Here is a 21991-nt window from a genome sequence, read left to right on the forward strand (position 1 = left end):
CCAACAATGGTTATATTCCCTAGATGCAAAGCGTACTGCGACTTGGCAAGATGTCACCGAAAGTTTCATGAATCGTTACAAGTGTAACATTCAAACTAAAACTTCTGAACGTGAACTCTCTATTCTCAAACAGAAAGAGAATGAAGGCTTCACCGCTTACCTGAACAGGTGGAGGGAAACAGCTTCACTCTTGGTAGATCCCCCCAAAGAAAGAGAGATGGTTCGCCTCTTTATTCAAAATCTGACTCATAAATATAGGGAACATCTCAAATTTCTTCCACTGAACACTTTCGAAGTTGTATACGACATCGGCATCAATATCGAGGATGAGCTAATAAAGACTGCTGGTAGTAACAATAATAACACTTGGAAAAACAAGAAGAACGACCATACTTCTTCTTCGTCTTCTAAGCACGAAAATACTACCAACAATATAAGCCAAGTTGATCTCAATGAAGTGTTAGCCCTTGATACTCCATTGCCCAAGAAGAAAAGAACTTACACTCATTTAGGAATGACTTATGATGCGGCCTTTGATCGCCTTTACGGTCAAGGCTTGATCACGCCTATTGGACCATTTCCAGAGCCAAAACCTGAAGAAAGGAGCGCTAAATGGAATCCTAATGCCTATTTCAAGTACCATCAAGGAAGGGGCCACACTACAGAGCAATGTTGGAATTTGAAGGACGTCATTCAAGACTTGATGGATGCAAACAAACTTCTTGTCCCTCCAGGCGGCAAGAAGTAATAAATACAAGGCACGCAGATCCTTTGTGCAAGATTTCATGATTTCTTTCTTTATCATTCTTCTCCATTCCCCCATTCATGTCTAGCATAGGTTTTCCACTTTGAATTTTTTTTTTATGTTTCATGTGTTTCGTTCACCTTTTCCATTAATAAAATGAGCAATTTTCCTTTACATCTCGATCATAGAATTTTTCATTCATTCATTCTCAAAAAAAAAAAAAAAAAAAAAAAAAATAAAAAAAAAATTGCCGAACTAAACACAAGGTACACCAATGATTTGAGGCACCTTTGCAACCCTGTCATTCCCCATTAACCACTCAATCACATATCCAGTTCTTCATCAACCACTTTGAGCCTCGTCGAACGTTTGGCCTTCATTTCTTCAACCCACATTCACTCAACCCTGGGATTTGAAGATGTGTAATTGTATAACATTCAAAAAAGCAAGATAAAAAAAAAAGTAGCAAAGCAAAAATAAAACAATGTCTAAAGGCAAGTGTTCCGATGTCTTTGATATGAACACGTCTCAAATTGTGTCTCTCATCGAGTGCTCGGTACCGTGCCTGAGAAACATGAATGCTAAGTGAGTGATGGACCGCATGATCTGAGATTGCCTACATTGATTCAAAAGAATGAAAACAAAAAAAAAATGTGTTGAAAATAAACTTGCAAAATTCAAAATTTTCAAATTCACAATTACACATCTTGGGGACTTCTCTCGGGTCTTGAGCCTTTTACCTCTTTCTTCCTTAAACCATCAACTTAACCACATTACAACCCTTGAAAGACCTCTTTGAGGTGTACACAAACTCGTGCAAAGTTTGGTTAGAGCTACGTTCGGCCTGATTCCTAACGGATACGTAGGCAACCTCACATCGAGGTGCGGCCACATTCATATTCATATCCATGCATGATCGAGTCAAAGAATATCCAATGCTTATCCCTACCCATTTAGAGCTAGACTTGGGGGCTTGAACCCAAATCACATTAGCTTACCCAGCCTGAGGAGTCATCATTTTTTACTCTTCACACATCTATTTCCATCACCATAACCCTTGCAGCCAGCCTTAGTATCACATTCACACATCCATATCCATATCAATCATCCTTCCCTTTAAGAGCCGTTATCATGAAATCATGTTTCAACACTTTGCATGTTTCATCATATTTAAAGACAACATTCATTAGAAGAAATATTGTATACTTGCTTAGCTTCCTGATATGAGCAATATTCATTGTTTCACGCATCGCATAATGTGCTGAGAAACATTTATATATCAATGATTTTTAATCATACAAAGCCTATCTTTCTTAGCTCCTTGACCTAAGCAACGTTCATTATGCAATAATCACTTCATCTGTATACGTGCTTAGCTTCTAGACCTAAGTGACGTTCAAGATTGTTTCTTCACACCATATATGATGCTTAGCTCCATGACCTAAGTTCATTCATCGTGTCACATGATGTAATTGTCCTTAGCCTCTTGGCCTAAGGACATGCATCATGCATACATTACTTTCAAGAAAAGCAATTCAATCCATGCGATTCATTTTGTCTTGCTCAACGAGGAAGTTCAAAACTTCTTTTCTTTTTTCGCGTCTTTTCTTTTGGGGAAGTTTAAAAAAACTTTTTCAAAATTTTCTCATCGAGGGAAGTTCGAAAATAAAAATTCAGTTTTCACATCTTTCTTTTTCGGGAGAAAGTCGGTACCCTCCACTCATGACAAAAATTGACAGAAAATTTTTGCTTTTGCATCTTTCGTTTGCTTGTGTCTGCACACACACATATACACACACACACAGACTCACAAGTCATACACATGTCATGTCACATCAAGTCAAACTTGGTCAAGTCAGTGGTTAAGCCAATCACAATATATACGAGTCCATTGGCAAATTTATTTTTGCAGGTCTCATCTACAGCCCACGTCCGAGGACAAGCGGACCATCTACAGCCCACGTCCGGGGACAAGCGGACCATCTACAGCCCACGTCCGGGGACAAGCGGACCACCATCATTTCATGACGCAAGGTTCTCGATACACAGAGACTTGCAATCTCATCATCTTTCGACTTTCCTCAAGCATGGAAAGTATTATCCGGTGGATTTTTCTTCAAGTATAGAAAACCGCCAAGTCGGCTTTCCTCAGGCATGGAAAGTATTATCCGGTAGCTTTCTTCAGGCTTAGAAAGGTACCAAACTCTTCAGTCGGCTTTCCTCAAGCATGGAAAGCGTTTCAATCAATGTCACTCGGTAGATTCCTTCAAGAATAGGATAATACCAAACTCGTTTGTCACCGATACACTGGTGCCAGATATGTATTCTATCCCTTTACTCTTTTATCTGTGGAATTAACATTTTTCTGCAGGTATCGGCGTATACAGAGTGATTTAGGATCGCAGAACGTCTTAAATCATTCTCCGTCCCTATCGACTACTTTGACTATCGTTTTCGAAACTGACGTTTCTACAAAATCAGTCAAAGTGGGGGCTTCTGTAGACACCTAAAAATGTCTCCTCAAAACCAAGCCCGATGATAAATAACCTTTCACCGCCGCTATTGGTCAGGTTTAGTATTTAATCCCGAGAGTGCTTAAAAAATCGTATTTTATTAAATTCATATTTTTGAAAGGTCCATGGATCAGTCTTGGTGTTTGGTAAAAGCATAGTTTTAATTTTAGCCCAAGCTTGTTAATTAATTTTAAGCCCAAACCTTTTTATTTTATTATTATTTTTGGCCCAAATATTTTATTTATTTTTATTTTATTACTTTCTTATTTTAGCCCGAATAATAAAAGTCAGAAAAAAAAAACCCAAAATTATCAATCGGCACTTAAAAAGCCGAAAGAAATTAGGGTTAAAAATGAATTTAGACGGAAAAGTGGACTGGAACTGACCGTGTCACGGTCAAGCTTGACCGTGTCACGGGAACTCTTCCCGTCTGACGGTGGGACTTCCCGTGACACGGGAGGTCTGCCGTGACACAGGGAGTTCCGTGTCCTTTCCGCGTAAACCCTTAACGCGTTTTCCGTTCCGTTTTTTGAAAATTTCCCGCGACACTCCATAACTGACCGTGTCACGGGAACTTGTACCGTCTGACGGTACAGTCTAACCGTGTCACGGTACAGTCTGACCGTGTCACGGGATACTTTTTTAGGGTTTTTATCATTTTAGGGTTCCGTGTGCTCCCTCAGCACATTTCCCTATAAATACCCCCTCATTTCTGATGTACGGGGCAACCAGAATTCTATTATTCTTATTTTTCTCTCTTCTATGCTCTTAACCTAAACACTAGCCTACCCTTTTCACTTCAAAATTCCTTCTTCAAGCACTCTAAGGTGTCCATATTTTACTCGAGGTTCTGTCCTTAAGCCAAAGCGTGAAAGGTAGAATAGTTTGAGGGTTTGGCCCCAAAATCAATCTTGTTTTTATTTAATTTAATTTAATTGTTGTTTTATTATTTCCTTGAAGTTACTAACTCGTTTATTATTTTGTAGTTGCAAAAAAACAGATTCAAAGTAAGGATCATGCTCTTTTTATTATTAGTATTTTTCTAACGATGTTTATGTTGTTGGAATTATGATTAAATTGGTTTTTATATTAATATTGATTCTATTATTATTTTGATCACCATATTTCATGTTTAAAGGGAATATGTAATTGAAAATCACGACTAATAAGATAACTTGGACAACCGGTTTAGGATCCCTTTTAATCTTATTATTAATTGAAGTGATCACCAAATATTTTGAATTATGTGTGCATTAATCTTAAACCAATTTAGTTAAATAATAGTTTGGAGCGAATTGAATTATTGTTTGTATGCCTTTGAGATCACAGGAATGCTTTTCAATATAAGAATCGAGTAGAGGCCAATACGGGCGAATGTGACTCCATGACTCACTTCGTACCATCATCCCCAATCCTCCTTTCGTGGTTCCGAACCATATGGAGTTAGTAATCTCATGGATTATGAATGGGGTGTAACCTTCACGGGTCAATCGTTGTTGCCTTCGTTGTCCCTTATTCGTGGTTGCCTTTTATGATCTGTGAACGGTTTACAAGTTCCTAAAAAAAACTTGTTGGCGGCTCCCTACTTTATTTGTCCCTAATCGTAATTTCAATTCCCACTTCCTATGAGTGCCAAGCATATTCACAACATGCTTTAACGTAGGCGCACCTCAAACGACGCCTACAACAATACTAACATGATAATACGCATACACAAAGTTTCTTGTGCACATACTGATGAGTATTATTTATGGCACTCATTTGTTCTCTTTTGGGATAATTTTAGATTACTTTTATTGTTCTTTTCCTTCCTTTTTCCTTAGTTTTGCTCTTTATTTCTTTAGTTTGCACTTTACTTAGTTGATTTTCCACTTTCATGCATTTCTTGGTTTTTCTTGTCCTTCTCCCTTTTATTTGTTTGTTTTCTTTAATTTTTCAGGTTAAGGTCGTTATCCAAAGATTCCGAGAACCCTTCCCAAGTTTGGCATTGATTAGGATACCTAGTGTTCTCCATTTAAAGCTCAAGCATGAAGAAGTACAAGTTCCTTTTGATTTCATGCCATGCATTCAAGCCGTGGGGGCATGAATTCTCGTGTTGAACCCACCGTCAAGATGATTTTGGGTCTGCCATGTCCCGTGTTTATCAAGAGCATCGAGTGGAGCGCACGAGGAGCATAAAAGTGATGGTTAAGGGGACTGCCCTGTTCCTAGGCACAGGCGTGTGCGACTATGGCGCGACAGCGCAGCTTGGTGGCGCAGCCGCTCCACCTGCTCTCCCTGTTCTGTATCCAGTTTTACGCGGCCGTGCATTATCTTGAAGAGGACCGCGCCTGTACGGGTCTATTTTGGACGATCTAACTAATTTCTCTTTGTTAGTTTTACTATATATAGAATTTTCTTTTTTTTTAGGGAGAGAATGAATTTTTAGAGAGAGAAGGAAGAATTAGAGAGTTTAGAATTAGATTTAGGTTTGATTTCTTAGAGAAAGAAACTCTAGATTTTAGATTTTGTAGTAAAAGAAACATTGAAGATGGATGATCGGTGATTGATGATAGTTGTAATTGGTTTGAATTCAAGTACATTTCCTTTGATTTGGTCAAGTTTGTAAGAATCTTCTTTTCTTTAATTCAATCTTTAGCTTTTGGTTTCAATTGTTTTGTTGATTGTTCAAGTTTATTGATTGTTTGATTGAATTAGTTTAATTGAAATGATGTTGATGAATTTTATGAATTGCATAGCTTTGTTTTTTATTTCTTTAATGGATTGTGAGTAGTTAGCTTGCTAGGAATGTGGTGAAGCATGTATTAGTGATGGATTATCAGCAATTGGTTGATAGATTTTGTGCATGTGTATGGATTGGAAGGAGTGATCAACCTTGTTCTTCATGCTAGATTGCATTGTGTGTCTACATTGATACGGACCACTGATTTGTAGCTCACATTTATCGCTTGAGTTTGGTTGTGACGTTCCTAGTAGAGTCTTTCGTAGTTGGCGCTAGTTAGACCTCAAGGAGATAGCTTGTCGAGCTCTTTTGATTGCATTAACTATCTTCCCTCGCAATACTCGAATTAATCAATCTCCAACCCAATTAGTGTGCATCTATTGCAAGTAGCCAATTACTACCGCAAGTTAATATTACTTTATAAATTACTACCGCAAATTAAAAAAGTTTTAAATTACTACCGCAAAAAATTTTAAGATGTTGCGATTACTACCAAACCCCCATTAAACCCAACTATGACGTCATTATATCACTTTAACCAATGGTTAAAGCCCTTAACCATGACGTCATTATCTCCCTAATCCATTTTCTTTTTGGGGGGGGGGCTGGTTAAAGCCCTTAACCATGGTCAAACACGGGTTTAAGGGATATAATGACGTCATAGTAGGGTTTAATGGGGGTTTGGTAGTAATAGCAACATCTTAAAAAATTTTGCGGTAGTAATTCACAACTTTTTTAATTTGCGGTAGTAATTTACAAAGTGGTATTAACTTGCAGTAGTAATTGAAAAATTATCCTTGAAAGTATATGTGGATCCTAATTCCCTAGTGTTTGATAAACTAATTTACTTTGTGTTTGCTTGTTTGTTTAGTTGATTTAGACAATCTATATTTCTTCTTACGTTTCGTGATAGCTTAACTTTAGCAATAGTTTACTTCCCTATATTCCCTTGGGTTTGACCCTTAACTTGCCTCTATACTAGTATTTGGGTTGGTTAAGTGTTTACAAATTTAGTTTTGACCGCGGGAGGATTAGTTTCAACGACCTAGTCTCAACCCGCGTCAAAAATGGCGTCGTTGCCGTGGAATGGCGTAGTTGTTTGTTATTGTTGTTGAGTCTATTTCACCTTATCCCAAAAATACAAAAAGATTTTTCTCTTTTAGGCTACATTTGTAGCCGTGATACTAATACTTTCCTTTTAGATTATGTGTGCAAGTGAACATGGGAGAAGTCCTAAGGATTACATTGAAGGAGTTGGGAACTCCGGGTGCATATAAGTATGAGAGCGGCATTGCTCCATCTTCAATTCCGAAAAGTGACTTTGAAATCAAGCCAACAATGATAACTTTGATTGAAAGGCGACAATATAATAGTGGAACAAATGAAAGTCTCCTCAATCATCTTAAAGAGTTTGAGAAATATTGCAACACGATTAAGGTGAACGGGGTTGAACAAGAGTTCATAAGGCTCAAGCTATTTCCTTTCTCTCTAATTAGAAGAGCTCAAGAGTGGGTAGATAAGGAAGTGAAGCCTAATTCCTTGAGAACTTGGGATGAAGTTACTAAAGAATTCCTTTCCCGTTTCTTCCCTCAAAAGAAAACAGCGGAGGCAAGAGCTTTGATTCAAGGTTTCAATCAAGGTGCTAGTGAAATCCTTTATGAAGAATGGGAGAGATACAAAGATTATCAACGCGAGTGTCCTCATCATGGAATCCCCACTTACCTAATCATTCAAATTTTTTATGGTGGTTTGAGTCCTCAAGGGAGGTCAAGTCTTGATGCCGGAGCCGGAGGCCCAATCATGAACAAGACCGGGGAAGAGGTTGTTGATTTTATTGAGGATGTAGTTAGACACTACATGGAATGGAAAGATGGTGAGAAAGAGCCGACAAACAAGAGTATCACTACGGGATGCTCAATTGATCAACTCAATGCTATTAATAATTTGTCCACACAAATTTTGGATTTAGAGAAAGAGGTAGTATCTATCAAGGTTAAGCTCGAGAGTGCAACTTCACAAGCACCAATTCTTCCCTCCCAAATTTAGGGGAGAGGTACCCCACTCGAATTTATTCCAAAGACCCAAGGCTAATTTGATAGTCTTTATGATCAACCTTCTTCATCTAGGAGTTGGTTAGAGGATGTCATTGAGAACCAAACCAAGGTGTTGAATTCTCATATAACCCTTAGTAATGAGAATATTAATGACATGATGACTTACAGTAAGGGGTTAGAAAACCAAATTTCTCAATTGGCTAATATGTTGAAAGAGTTTGCTAATCTTTCTTCTTTGACTTCACAAGGCTTAGATCTTAAGAGTCCAATGAGTGCAATTGTGACTAGGAGTGGTAGGATTCTCGAGAGTAGAGTTTCTAAGAAGAGTGATGCGAAGGAGAGCCATAGCAAGGATCCTATTAAGCATGAAGGAGATGAGATTCCATTGGTTGAGAGAGTTGATGAGGAACAAGTTGAGAAAGTAAAAGAAAAAGTGAGAGAAGTTATCAAGCCTAAGCTCCCATACCCCCAAAAGTTTAATAGACACAAATTAGATGAACAATTGAAAATTTTATAGAGATGCTTAGGCAACTTCATCTTACTCTCTCATTCACCGATTTCATTGACCAAATGTCGAATTATGCAAAAAATTTTAAGGAAATTTTTATTGGTATGAGAACATGTGATATGGCGGAAACGGTTAGTTTGACCAAAAATTATAGTTTTATCATAATGAACAAGATGTCACCTAAGTTGAAGGATCCCGGAATTTTTTCCATCCCTTATGCTATAAACAAGACAAAAATTAATAATGCCTTGTGTGACCTAGGAGCTAGTGTTAGCCTTATGCCATACTCATTCTATCAAAGACTTGAGCTAGGAGAACTTTAACCTACTAACATTACCTTACAATTAGCCGATAGGTCCATTAAAATTCCAAAAGGTAAGGTTGAGGATGTTCCCTTAAGGGTTGGGAAATTTGTGATCCCAGTAGATTTTGTTGTGCTTGATATGGACGAAGATTCCAACATTCCCATCATTCTTGGTAAACCATACCTTGCAACATCGGAAGATTTGATTAATGTAAAGAGTGCTAAAATTTCTCTAAAGGTAGGGGAAGAAGAGATTGAATTTGATTTAAATGAGGGTATGCAATACCCTTCTTCTTCTTTAGAGAATTGTATGAGAATCAAAATTTTAGATGATATTGTGAATTCCATGCAAGAGCACTTGCTCGCCTCAAATGATCCTCTTGAGTATGTTTTGTTGAACAAAGAAAATATAGGTGAGCATGGTAAATAAATGACATTCCTTGAAAGAGTCATTGATGAGAGCTTGTAAGGAAGTGATGAGCAATTGTGCATGAAGATCTCAAGCTAAGAAGCTTTTCAAGAAGCTTCAACAAAAGAAGGTAAAGGTGTTCCAACGGTAGAACTCAAACCTATACCATCAAATCTTAGGTATGAGTTCTTAGGCCCAAATTCTACTTATCATGTGATTGTTAGTGCATCTTTGAGCAAAATCCAAGCTCAAGAGTTATGTGATGTTTTTAGAAGGCACCAATGTGCTTTAGGATATACCATTGATGGCATCAAGGGTATAAGCCCCTCTTTATGTACACATCACATAACCCTTAAGGAAGGCGTTCTTCCTTCTATTAAGAGGCAACGGATGCTACATCCCCAAATAGGAGAGGTAGTGAAGAATGAGATCACCAAACTTTTGGATGTGGGGATTATATTCTCCATCTCGAGCTCTAGGTGGGTCTCTCCCGTTCATGTTGTACCAAAGAAAGAAGGAATGACCGTTGTTGAGAATGAGAAAGGTGAGCTCATTCCGACGAGGACGGTCACTGGATGGAGGATGTGTATAGACTACAGACGTCTAAACAAATCTACAAATAAAGATCATTTTCCCCTTCCTTTCATTGATCAAATGCTTGAGAGACTAACGAGGCACAAGTTCTATTGTTTTCTTGATGGTTATTCGGGATTTTTCCAAATCCCAATTCACCCGGATGACTAAGAGAAAACAATCTTCACTTGTCCATATGGAACATTTTCTTATAGGAGAATGCCGTTTGGCCTTTGTAATGCTCCGGCAACATTTCAAAGATGCATAATGAGTATATTTGGAGATATGTTAGAGGAGGAGATGCAGGTGTTTATGGATGACTTCTCCGTAGGTGGTGTTTCATTTGAGGCATGCCTTGAAAATCTTGAGAAATGTCTAGCAAGGTGTGAGAAGGTGAACTTTGTATTGAATTGGGAAAAGTGTCACTTCATGGTGGAGGAAGGCATAGTCCTTGACCATAAGATTTCTCACAAGGGTATAGAGGTTGACAAAGCAAAAATTGAGGTTATTGAAAAGTCTCACCTCCGGCCAATGTGAAAGGAGTGAGATCTTTCTTAGGACATGCCGGGGTTATAGAAGATCCATCAATGATTTCTCACTCATTTCAAATCCCCTCGATGATCTTCTTCAAAAAGATGCCAAGTTTGTATTTAATGATAAGTGTTTGGAAGCATTCAATAAATTGAATAAGGCTCTAATTTCTACTCTCATTGTCCAAGCCCCAAGATGGGATTTACCTTTTGAGTTGATGTGTGATGCTAGTGATACAGCCATTGGGGGAGTGTTGGGTCAAAGAGTTGATAAGAAACTCCATGTCATTTATTACATGTCAAAGACCCTCAATGGTGCTCAAAGGAATTACACAACAATGGAGAAAGAGTTTTTGGCAATTGTTCATTCCCTTGAAAATTTTTGTTGCTATTTGTTAGGGTCCAAGACGATTGTCTTCACCGATCATGCGACCCTAAAATATCTCTTTTCTAAGAAGGAATCGAAGCCAAGGTTGATCCGTTAGGTGCTTGAGCTACAAACTTTTGATCTTGAAATTAGAGATAAAAAAAAGGAGCGGAAAATGTGGATGTAGATCATTCATCTAGAGTTGAGGATTTTCAAGTTCAAGATGATTGGTCTTCTATAGAAGATAGAATGTTGGATGATTTTTTGTATTCTATACATGTGAAGGAGCTCCCATGGTTTTCCTATTTGGTTAACTATCTTGCTTGTTGGGAGTTTCCTCCTTCGTTTACCAAGAATCGAAGAAAGAAACTTAAGAGGGAGGCTAGTGTAGGCGTCGCTCGAAGTGCGCCTATGTTAAAGCATGTGGTGAATATGCTTGGCACTCATAGGAAGTGGGAATTGACACACGATTAGGGACACGGTTAGGGACAAGGAAAGTAGGGAGCCGCCAACAAGTTTTTAAGGAACTTGTAAACCGTTCACGGATCATAAAAGGCAACCACGAATAAGGGACAACGAAGGCAACAACGATTGACCCGTGAAGGTTACACCCCATTCATAATCCATGAGATTACTAACTCCATATGGTTCGGAACCACAAAAGGAGGATCGGGGATGATGGTACGAAGTGAGTCATGGAATCACATTCGCCCGTATTGACCTCTACTCTATTCTTATATTGAAAAGCACTCCTGTGATCTCAAAGGCATACAAACAATAATTCAATTCGCTCCAAACCATTATTTAACTAAATTGGTTTAAGATTAATGCACACATAATTCTAAAATATTGGTGATCACTTCAATTAATAATAAGATTAAAAGGATCCTAAACCGGTTGTCCAAATTATCTTATTAGGCGTGATTTTCAATTACATATTCCCTTTAAACATGCAATATGGTGATCAATAAATATAATAGAACAAACATTAATATTGGAAGCAATTTAACAATAATAACGTGAGTCAAATCAAATAATAATAATAATAACAACCCTAATCATGATACTAGCAATATTAAAAATAAGAGTAATTAAATTAATTAATTACTCACATTCTGCGCGTTCCTTTGAATTGTTACATCATGAATAAACTGTTAGTAACTTCAATGAAAATAAAAAGTAAATGAAAATTAAATTAAATAAAAAGTAGAGTTGATTTGGTCCAAACCCTCAGTTATTTGTACCTTTCACGCCTTGGTTTAAGGACGGAACCTCGGGTTAAGTATAGACTCCTTGGAGTGCTTAGGGGAATTATTATGGAAGAATAAGGAAACTAGAAATTAGGTTAAAGAGGGAGAAGAGAATGATTTTTGGTGTAAGGTGAGAGAGAATGATTATTGGTGCCCCGAACTGCAGAAAGAAGGGGGGTATTTATAGGGAAAATAAGCAGAGGGAACACACGGAACCCTAAAAAGATAAAAACCCTAAAAAAGGCTACCGCGACATGGTAGATTCTACCGCGACACGGCAAATTCTACCGTGTCACGGGGGAAATTAGCGTGACGCGGGGAAAAATAGAGTGACGCGGGAAATATTTGACCTACGGGAGTAAAAACGCGTGAAGGGATTACGCGGAAAAGACACGAAGTTGTCCCGTGTCACAGCACTGGCACCGTGACACGGGAATTCCTACCGTGACACGGCAGTAATTCCCGTGTCGCAGCACAGTTCCCCGTGACGCGGGGAAGTTTTAAGCACCGTGACACGTCAGCAACCCACCGTGACACGGCAAAAAACGCCGTGACGCGGCAAAGTCTACCGTGTCACGGCATATGGCGCCGGGTCACGGTACTTATGCCAAGTCACGGGGCACTAAAAAACATGAAAATCCCCTCCAAATTACCGTGTCACGGGAATTTCTCCCGTGCCACGTCAGATCTTGCCGTGTCGCGGCATTTTAGCTGCTGCGCGGTAATTCCAATTTTTACGCGTTTTTAAAATCATCATAACTTTTGATCAGTAACTCGGAATAAAACATATAATATATCATTGGAAATCTTATCAAGTCTACTTTTCAACCCAATTAAAATCAGGTCAAAATAATTTTTATATTTTAAGATATGGTCGTTTTAGTAAAAGGGTGTCGGTTTTGGGCCGAGTTTAATGTTTTGCTCATATCTTTTTCGTTATAGCTCGGAATTTGGCTTATGATATATGGTTGGAAAGCTTATTTGAAGGCCTATCCAAAGAAATAATAATTGGATCAAAATTTAATAGCCATAAAATCAATTTCTCTCAGTTTTGCGATGTGGACACGAAAAGTGGAAAATAGGTTATGGTTTAGGGAAATGAGCTAGAAATTGGATTGGTTCATGAAATATATTGGATAGAACATGGATTTAAGCAATCCAAAGATTAAATACTCAACTCGACCAATAATGGCGGTGAAAGGTGTTCATCAACGGGTTTGGTTTTGGGGAGACATTTTTAGGTGTCTGCAGCTAGGCATTATGTGTGGGATGAACTAATCTTGTACAAGAGAGGTGTTGATGGTTTGTTGCGTCAATGTGTGCCAAATGAAGAGATACCTAGTGTGTTGAAGATGTGTCACTCGGATCCTAGTGGTGGTCACATGGGTGTTTCTAGGACATCTTCCAAGGTGCTTCAATGTGGATTGTGGTAGCCAAATCTCTTCAAGAATACTTGGGAATTTGTCAAGAGTTGTGACCGGTGCCAAAAAATCAGAAATATTAAATGAGATGTCCCAACAACCCATCCTTGAGGTGGAAGTCTTTGATGTATGGGGAATCGATTTCATGGGTCCTTTTCCTACTTCATATGGCAATCAATATATTCTTGTTGCTGTTGATTATGTGTCAAAATGGGTGGAAGTCATTGCTTCACCAACAAACAATCATAATGTAGAAATGAAGATGTTCAAGAAAATAATCTTCCCACGATTTGGCATTCCAAAGGCGGTCATAACTGATAATGGATCTCATTTTGTGCATAGTGCCTTCCGCACGATGTTGAAGAAGCATGGAGTTAATCAACGTTTCGGACTCCCCTATCATCCTCAAACTAGTGAACAAGTTGAGGTGTCTAATTGTCAAATCAAGTTTATTCTTGAGAAGACGGTCGCAAAAAATAGGAAAAATTGGTCGGATAAGCTAGATGATGCTTTGTGGCCATATAGAACGGCCTTTAAGACTCCTATTAGCACCAATCCTTACCGCTTGGTTTATGGGAAGTCTTTTCATCATCCGATCGAACTTGAGCATTGTACTCATTGGGCTATTAAGAAAATCAATTTTGAATTGGCAACTGCGGGTGAGCAACGGTTGCTTTATCTCCATGAGTTGGAAGAGCTTCGTTTGGATGCATATGACTGTGCAAGCATGTATAAAACTCGTACCAAGGAGGTGCATGATAAGATTATTGAGAAGAAGAAGTTCAATGTCGGTGATAAGGTGCTCCTTTACAACTCTAGGATGAGATTATTTCCCGGGATGTTAATGTCTCGCTGGATTGGTCCTTTTGTGGTTCAAGAGGTCTTCCCCAATAGTGCAGTTGAAATCTCTCCTTTGGATTTCCCAAGTTCTTTCAAATTCAATGGTCATAGGCTCAAGTTTTACTATGATGGAGTTTTTGTCGGAGTCATTCATAATATGACCCTCTATGAACCACCTTGAAGGGTGGAGAACGTCAAGCTAAGCGCTTCTCTGGAGCACTAGTAGAAAAACATTAATTTGTAGTGGTTAAAAAAGGTTCATTTGTTGCGTTTTTGGAGGGGCAGCAAACGCCAGGGCATCAATTAATCGATTCATTTGCTGCGGTTGTAACTGCAGCAAATTAATCGATTGATTTGCTGCGATTTTGCCATTTAACCGCTGCAAATCAATCAATTGATTTGCTGTAATTATTGCCATAAAACCCCCGCAAATAAATAAATTTGACAATTATTTAATAATTTAATTATTAGCTTTTTAATGTTCGAAACTCTACAATTCAATATCACTAAAAAATATATTTTATTACCAAAACATTTATTTACACTAGTAGAAAAAATCATAATTGCATCGTAATTGATACACAAAGGCATAAATATATAATCTAATATATTTCCATTAATAAATAAATTCCTGAACTATTACATTACACTTTCATTTTAAAAAAATTAAAAAAAAAATACATTGGAAAAGCGACAGGCCTTTCAGCAACTCAACATAACACAATTGGGGCAAAACCAAAACAAAGGTATGCAACAGGACACAACGGGAGCGTAGCCGCCTTATGTTAACATGAATCACCCAAAATTCATACTCCACAAAATTACAAACTTAGAGATTCGATGATTGGAGATGCAATAGGACTATAGGAGGAAACAAATGTAGTGACGTCAAGTAGGCAGCAACATCAGCAGCATCCGATAAGCAATACCATGAGTGGCATCTGGCAAATAGCAGCACAAGCAACGGCAAGACAAACACAAGCAAATATAGCACAAACAACATTAGCATTTGATATAAAAGGACAAGGCTTATAACTTACTGATAACAAAATGCATAATAATCAGAAGCACATTAACTTGTTGTGAGAAAAAATATATGATAAAAACAATTACACAGAAAGATAAAAACAAGGGACAATAATCTTTTCCACCTCCCAAAGAAAACTAAGTGAGATTTTAATAAGTTTCATATTACTTCTTTTCCACCTTTCCCTACAATTGAAGTATTGAAACACCTATGCTTTTAAAATAAAGTTAACCATTATACAAGTATTAAATTATTCAATTTGAATATATTGGCATCAAATCTAAGAAACTGGCATGTATTATCTTTACTACTTCTTACATTGCTCAAAAATTTTATCTTTGTCGAAAACCTTAATCTAATTAGCTAATTGTCATGGTCATCATGTTGACTAATATATAAAGTTAAGTCATTTCCCTTTGCTTAACAAGAACAAAAGCATGTCCACACCCCGGTGAGACTATAAACAAAATAAATAAAAACTTAAACTCACCACCTTTTTGTAACATAAAACACATACCCAACAAAAATCACCACCATTCTTTTTCTATCTCTAATTTTCTCAAAAGAGACAGTATATTGGAAGCTTGTAAAACACTATAGCAACTTAGTACCTACGGGAATGTTAGAAGTAAGTCGACATTTTTAATTTTCATTTATCATGTATATAGAAAGCAAGGGAAGCATACAAAAGACCATATCGTGAAATCAGTAGATAATAGGGTGACAGTCATTGTAGTAGACTAGCAGGTGCTAATAGAGCATTGATTGCAGTGGAATTGAAATGTGAAATCAATACATAACAAGATGATATATATTTTTCTATCCCTCATCCCTTCACAAACTCAAACCCATTTTAGCTAAACAAAAAAACCACCTTCACTTTCTTATGCAACTAAGTAACCTTCACCCCCAACTATTAGAACCATATAATAATTCAAGATAGCAACAGATGTCCAAATTAAGACCCAAATCACAATTTAAATTAAAATTCCCCTAAAATTGGGGATCCCTGTTTTGTATATTGTAATAAAGGAAATAAAATACAACTTATACAATTAGTTACCTAACTATGAGAGTGGCGGTGAGCGCAACCCGTTAGATCGGTAGGTGACACTTTGATTGAACGACTCAAACGCTGCCAACAACAATGAATTAGCCACTATAGCATGAACTAATTAAGACCCAGAAAATCACAAGTCTTGAAGAAGACTAATTTTAAGTTTTAGAGTTTTGTCAACATTAGCACACAGGATTCAAGGTACATAAGCAATGACCTTTTTAATTTGGGATTGTTCAAATCCAATTTGTTTACGGAAATTAACAATTGAAACAAAAATTTTAGCGAAATAAAAAACACTGACCTTCTTCGCCACTTGCACTTCAAGAAATCGAGATAATTTGGTCGGAGTAAGGGGTTTTTTGTTGGGAAACCCTAGATAATCGATCAAAAGGATCAGCAATAATAGATGAGATTCTGATGAAGAAGACGATGATGATGATGATGATGATGAATGCAGTAAATGGTAGCGGCAGCCATGGATGATGTATAGAGGATGAGAGTCAAAGCTGCACCGAGGACTCGGTGAGTATGAGTGAGAAACTCAAGTCGTAGATGATCGAGGATAATTAAGGAACCTAAATCGCCGGTGATCGAGGATTTGTAAGGAACTCGAATTATTGGAGTGAGAAACGAGGAAGGTGGAAGAAGAGGAGAGAGAGAGTAATGAATGAACTGGGCGACTAAGGAAGCAGGGTTTAGGGTAAATGTAGGACAATTGATTTGCAGCGGTTCAAAGGAAAAAACCCTGCTAATTAATAATTGTAATAAAAAATAAGCGGTAATGGACTAAAATCTATATAAACTCCACTTTGATTTGCGGCGTATTGCCAAAAATGCAGCAAATCAATTGCAGCAAATCAACTTTTTTCTTGTAGTGATGAAATCAGTCTTCATAAAAGCATCAGGCATCATTTTCATTAACGAAAGTGATTAAGTTTTTGAAATCGCTGATGATCGATTAAACGAGTAATTCGAACGACATGCTAATCATTCTTCAAAAAAAATCACCCCCATGTCCACCCCACCCTAAGGAAAATAACTATTGTAGAAATTGAGAAACCCATTGGACATGAACATTACAAATAAGGTATCAAATGGAACAATAACTATGAAAAACAATTATAAATCAAAAAATACTAAAACCCCAACAAAAGCAATCATAAACCTGTGAATTGGGTTTACTTTATTTTATTAATTCCTAGCAAACTTAATGTATATGACCATTTAGTGAGACCTCTGTTATCCACAATACAACAAATCTCAGACAATAACAGACCACTAATTTCCAGTATGAACTAATCAAGTAAAGTAATTTTAAAAAGTAAACAACTTCAATTTGGATGTTGTTTTAATAAACGATAAAATAGGGTAAGTATAAACCCCCAAAACATACACTAACCAAATCAAAATTCATTCTTAATAAAAGAGATGATTTATAACATTACCTTTGTTAGTGAGTGGGTGAAAGGGAGTACTATGTCGAGCGGAAGAATCGACCCTAAGTTAGAGCAAAAATTAGGGATTTGGTGAGCAAAAAATTAGGAGAGAGCAAGAGGGAGATTCCGGCAGCAGTAGCAGCTCCATCAACCCCAAACTACAGTTCCATCATCCGAAGACAGCAACTTTGTCACAAACGCCATAGCCGAAGTGTACTTGGAGAAAAATCGATTCCGACGGGCGACGATAAAAAGCTTGGTGATGATGAGGGTTTTGAAGGTCACTCATTCGAAGTGATAAACGGCGGTGACGTTGATGATTTTAGGGAGTAATTAATTTGACGGTGGCCGGTGATGGTTAGGTTGAGAGCATTTTTGAAGTTGATAAAGTTGGAAGAGCGAGGGGGAAAGTGAAATGAATTAGGTTGGTGAGGAAATGAGGGTTTAGGGCTAGGGAAGATATCATTCATTTGAAGCGGATTTAATAAAAAAAAAAAAAAAAAAAAACTGCAAATCAATATTTTTGATTCATGTACACTTAAAAATCGTTTTAATTTGCAGCGATTTGTTAAAAATGCAGCAAATTAATAGCAACAAATAAATTATTTTCTAGTAGTGGAGGCAACCCAAATTTCTAACTTTCTTTTCTACTTTCTTTGATTTTATTTTTTATTTTGATGCTTTTGATCTAATTGATTTTCTTTCTTAATTATGTTCTAGGGTGAATTTGATTGGATGGAGATAAGGTTTCCAAAATTGAGGATGAAGTGTTCAATTTGGGTGATTGGAGGCATATGCAAGAATTAAAGCTTGGTGGGTTCGAAATGGTGGGTTCATGAAATTGTCGTGTTGAACCCACCGTGAAGGCGTTTAAGGACTTCCTAGTCTTGTGTTTATCATGATCATATAGTGTGTACCCACCGATGTGCGCACAAGAGGCTTTCGTAGGAGCAAAAGACCTAGGTGGGCGCAGGCGCGCGGCCTGGAGGCGCGGGCGCGCCCCCCTACTGGCCCTTCTTTTAAGCGTATCGTCCTTCATTTCTCTCTCTTCCTCCATTTTCTTACTTCATTTCTCTTGTTGTGTTCTAGCATATTCACCTTATTTGATGCCATATTACCATCATAATATCATCATTTTTCACTTCTTTTAGTTGATTAATACTCTAAAATCTCTAATTTTGCACGTTACTAGTGATTTTCTCTCTTCAAAAGTTGAGTTTTTTTGGTACTATTTGATTGGGGTTTTGAGTTTTCAATTTTTGGATTGAAAGTGTGTGATTGTGCTATTTGTTCCATTTTATTGATATTTCTCATAAATTCAAGGTATGATTCTTTATTTCTTTTGGTTTTGTTGATAAATTTTCTACCTTGGTTTTTCATGAGAAATTTGATTTGTTTTAGTACTTACATTAATGGTGCTTCCATATTGCTTGTTTCTTACCTCCAACACTTGTATTGATGATGTTTATTGATGGATAATTGAACTTGTAATGCTTGATTTTGCTTGAACATCTACTATTTTGTTATCATCATTGTTGGATATGTTGTTATGGTATTTGGTAATAATAATGTTCTTATTGATGGGTTCTAGATGATTGATTGGAGTGTTGTTTCTCTTGGTTCTCATTTGTAGTTCATAAATTCATGCTAGCATTAATGTTCAAGTGCATTTATACACTTAAGGTGTGATGATTTACTCTTTTCATAATAATATGGCCTTGAATTTGTGTGCTCTTTATTTACATCATCTTTTCACATCATTCCTTTCATGCTTTTGAGCCTAGTTCTCTGTTTCTTGTGTGTAGATGGCACCTCTTCCCCGGGCCAAGAGGGCACGGACTTCTACTTCAAAGGAGGTTGTGCCACCTACGCTCAATGTCAGAGAGACTTATGTCATCGAATTTACCAAGAAAGAGCATTGGAAAAATTTCATTCGTCTTTCATCTACGAAGCTTGTATCAACCCGATTCTATGATGCATCGGCAACTACATCTTTGGGAATTGATGATGATGTGAGACTCTTGGCTCGAAATTTGGGGTTGGAAGAATTCATTGGTCTTAATGCTCCGATTATGCCTGCATCACTTTGTATTTTCTTTCATCTCTGGAACAACATGAGGAGAAGTTGGATGGCGTGACTACTTAAATGCTTACTTTTCAAGTTTTCAACAATGACCATTCGATTCCTCTCTCCTATTTCTATGAAGCCTTCAAGTTTCCTTCGCCAATAGAGGGTACTCCCTACATTTACCCGGCTTTTGATGTTTTTCAAAGAGATCATGTTTATAAGGAATGTCGTTGGTGGAGGCATATCTCAGTTGAAGATAACTATCGTCCCCAATACTTCAAGTCGGATTCTATCATCCACCCGGCCATGAGATACTCTAGTAGGCTCCTCACATATGCATTTTTCTCTAAGGAGTCTCTTAGAGCCATCTCTAGGGAAGAGCTAAGTTGGCTTTAGTTGGCGGACAAGCCTTTTGAGTATAAGGTCGAGGTCATTGATTTCGTGTCCCATTTGCTTGATCGTTTCATCGATATTCGTGATGGTGTTTTTCTCTCCGGAAGCATTCAATTGGGAGTAATGATTACTATCTTAATCCTCTCTCTCAATAAAAGATATGAGAAGATTCTTGAATCCCTTAAACCCATTCGTGATAGGCGAGAGAAGAATCCATCCCATCTTCTTAGTATTTATGCCTTGATAACTCAAAGATTTTTGGAGCGCACTACTCAAGAAAACTTGTTTGTTTGGAAAGTTTCCAGGACAATAGATTGGTGCCCCATCCCTCACCCTGAGGCTACGGCTAGATGCTTAAACACCCCTCTTCCATAGAGACCAAACAAGTGGTCGGTCGACCAAGCTCTCAAGAAAGCTCCTTTGCCAAATCTCCGCCACAATCCATATGTCCCTCTCGCTCCCTCTTCACCTCCGGTGTCCCGGGGAGGTACATCTTTGATTCTCCCTTCTTCATCTTCTTTCTCTACTTGTGACTTGTCTATTTTCCATGCAAAGATCGATTCCATTGCAAATGTATTGAATTGTTCACCTTTATGGAATGATTTGTTTTAGGCTATGATTACCATGCTAGGCAAGTTTATGATATGCATGTAATGAGGGGGGATATTGAGCCTTATGTTAACTACCCTTACCTCCCCGTTCAACAGGGACCCGTACCTCAATGGGCCTTGTATGACCCGGCCATTGGACCTAGATTGTGCTATCCCTATTGGGAGGGGCCCAATGTGCCTTCGCATTCCATTAAGGGGACCTCTCCGACCTCTTACGATTATAAGAGGCCGGGAAGATGTGACTTTCCTTATTACCCGGCTAACCCTAACCCATTCCCTAATCCTGAGACTTTTGGCCGATGGGGGCTCTTGGGTGAGCCGATTCTAGATGATTGGTCCCACCTTTTTGCTAGGGACAGGGCCACGAGGGAGAGTAGGTTGAAGGGTAAGGGCCCTATGGATGTGAATGATGTCATTAGCCATGTTTCTTCTGAGTTGGTGAGGGGAGTACTCATTCTACCCCTTTTACCACAGTGCTGAGTGATGCCATTTTGGCTACCCTCCCTTTATGCTCGTTTGCTTTTATATTGTTTTTATGCCAACTTGCTGCTTGGTTTTGGCTTTGGGGGGGGGTAGCTCACTTTAAGCTTGGGGGAATATTCTTATGTCTGTTGTGCTTCTTTTGTTTCCCCCTTGCTTTTATGGTTCACTATGGCATTGTCTTTGACTTGGTGTCTTATTCTGATGATGATTTATGTTGATTTCTGTTTCATGCGATCGTTTTTTGCTGATGATTTACGATGATGATCTCTGTATGATGATTTCTGATGATGATGATATGTTGTTGGTCTGGTTCTTTTCCTTTGTTTTCGTGATGGTTGATTGTTTTCTGGATGGATGAAATTTCTCTCTGCTTTATGATTCTCTTTCTCTAATTCTTTGATCATTTTTGCCAGAATTTGATGTTGTGTGTTTTTGTTTGGAAGTTACTAACATTTTCTTTTTGTATATAGCTTTCTATTTCTCTCTTGGTATGTTATCCTTGCTTTTGCTTTTGGAGCATCATGAAGGTTTGTGCTTCCTTTCATTTATATTCATTAGCATTGTTTGGAGTACCCGGTGAGATCCTTCTTTTTCTTTTTTTTCTTTTTCTTTCTTGATTGCATAAAATAGGTTTAGTTCAGGATGAGCTGATTGTTCGGGGATGTTTTCCTTGTGTT

General features: G+C 37.9%; 1 long non-coding RNA gene across 5 annotated transcripts; it reads right to left on the reverse strand.

Moving 5' to 3' along the window:
* Nucleotides 1–14826: 14826 nt before the first annotated feature.
* On the reverse strand, nucleotides 14827–18388 carry LOC110724959. Of its 5 annotated transcripts, XR_002512096.1 has the most exons (4): nucleotides 17769–18377; nucleotides 16625–16695; nucleotides 16327–16398; nucleotides 14827–15177 (listed from the first exon to the last, which is right to left on the reverse strand). It is a non-coding gene; the product is annotated as an uncharacterized LOC110724959 (long non-coding RNA). The 5 variants fall into 5 exon arrangements; XR_002512094.1 differs by having other exon boundaries at nucleotides 16327–16695; nucleotides 17769–18388; XR_002512097.1 differs by lacking the exon at nucleotides 16625–16695 and having other exon boundaries at nucleotides 17769–18372.
* Between the last annotated feature and the right edge of the window lie 3603 nt (nucleotides 18389–21991).

Source organism: Chenopodium quinoa, unplaced genomic scaffold, assembly GCF_001683475.1.
Source record: "Chenopodium quinoa cultivar QQ74 unplaced genomic scaffold, ASM168347v1, whole genome shotgun sequence".
Taxonomy (NCBI): domain Eukaryota; kingdom Viridiplantae; phylum Streptophyta; class Magnoliopsida; order Caryophyllales; family Amaranthaceae; genus Chenopodium; species Chenopodium quinoa.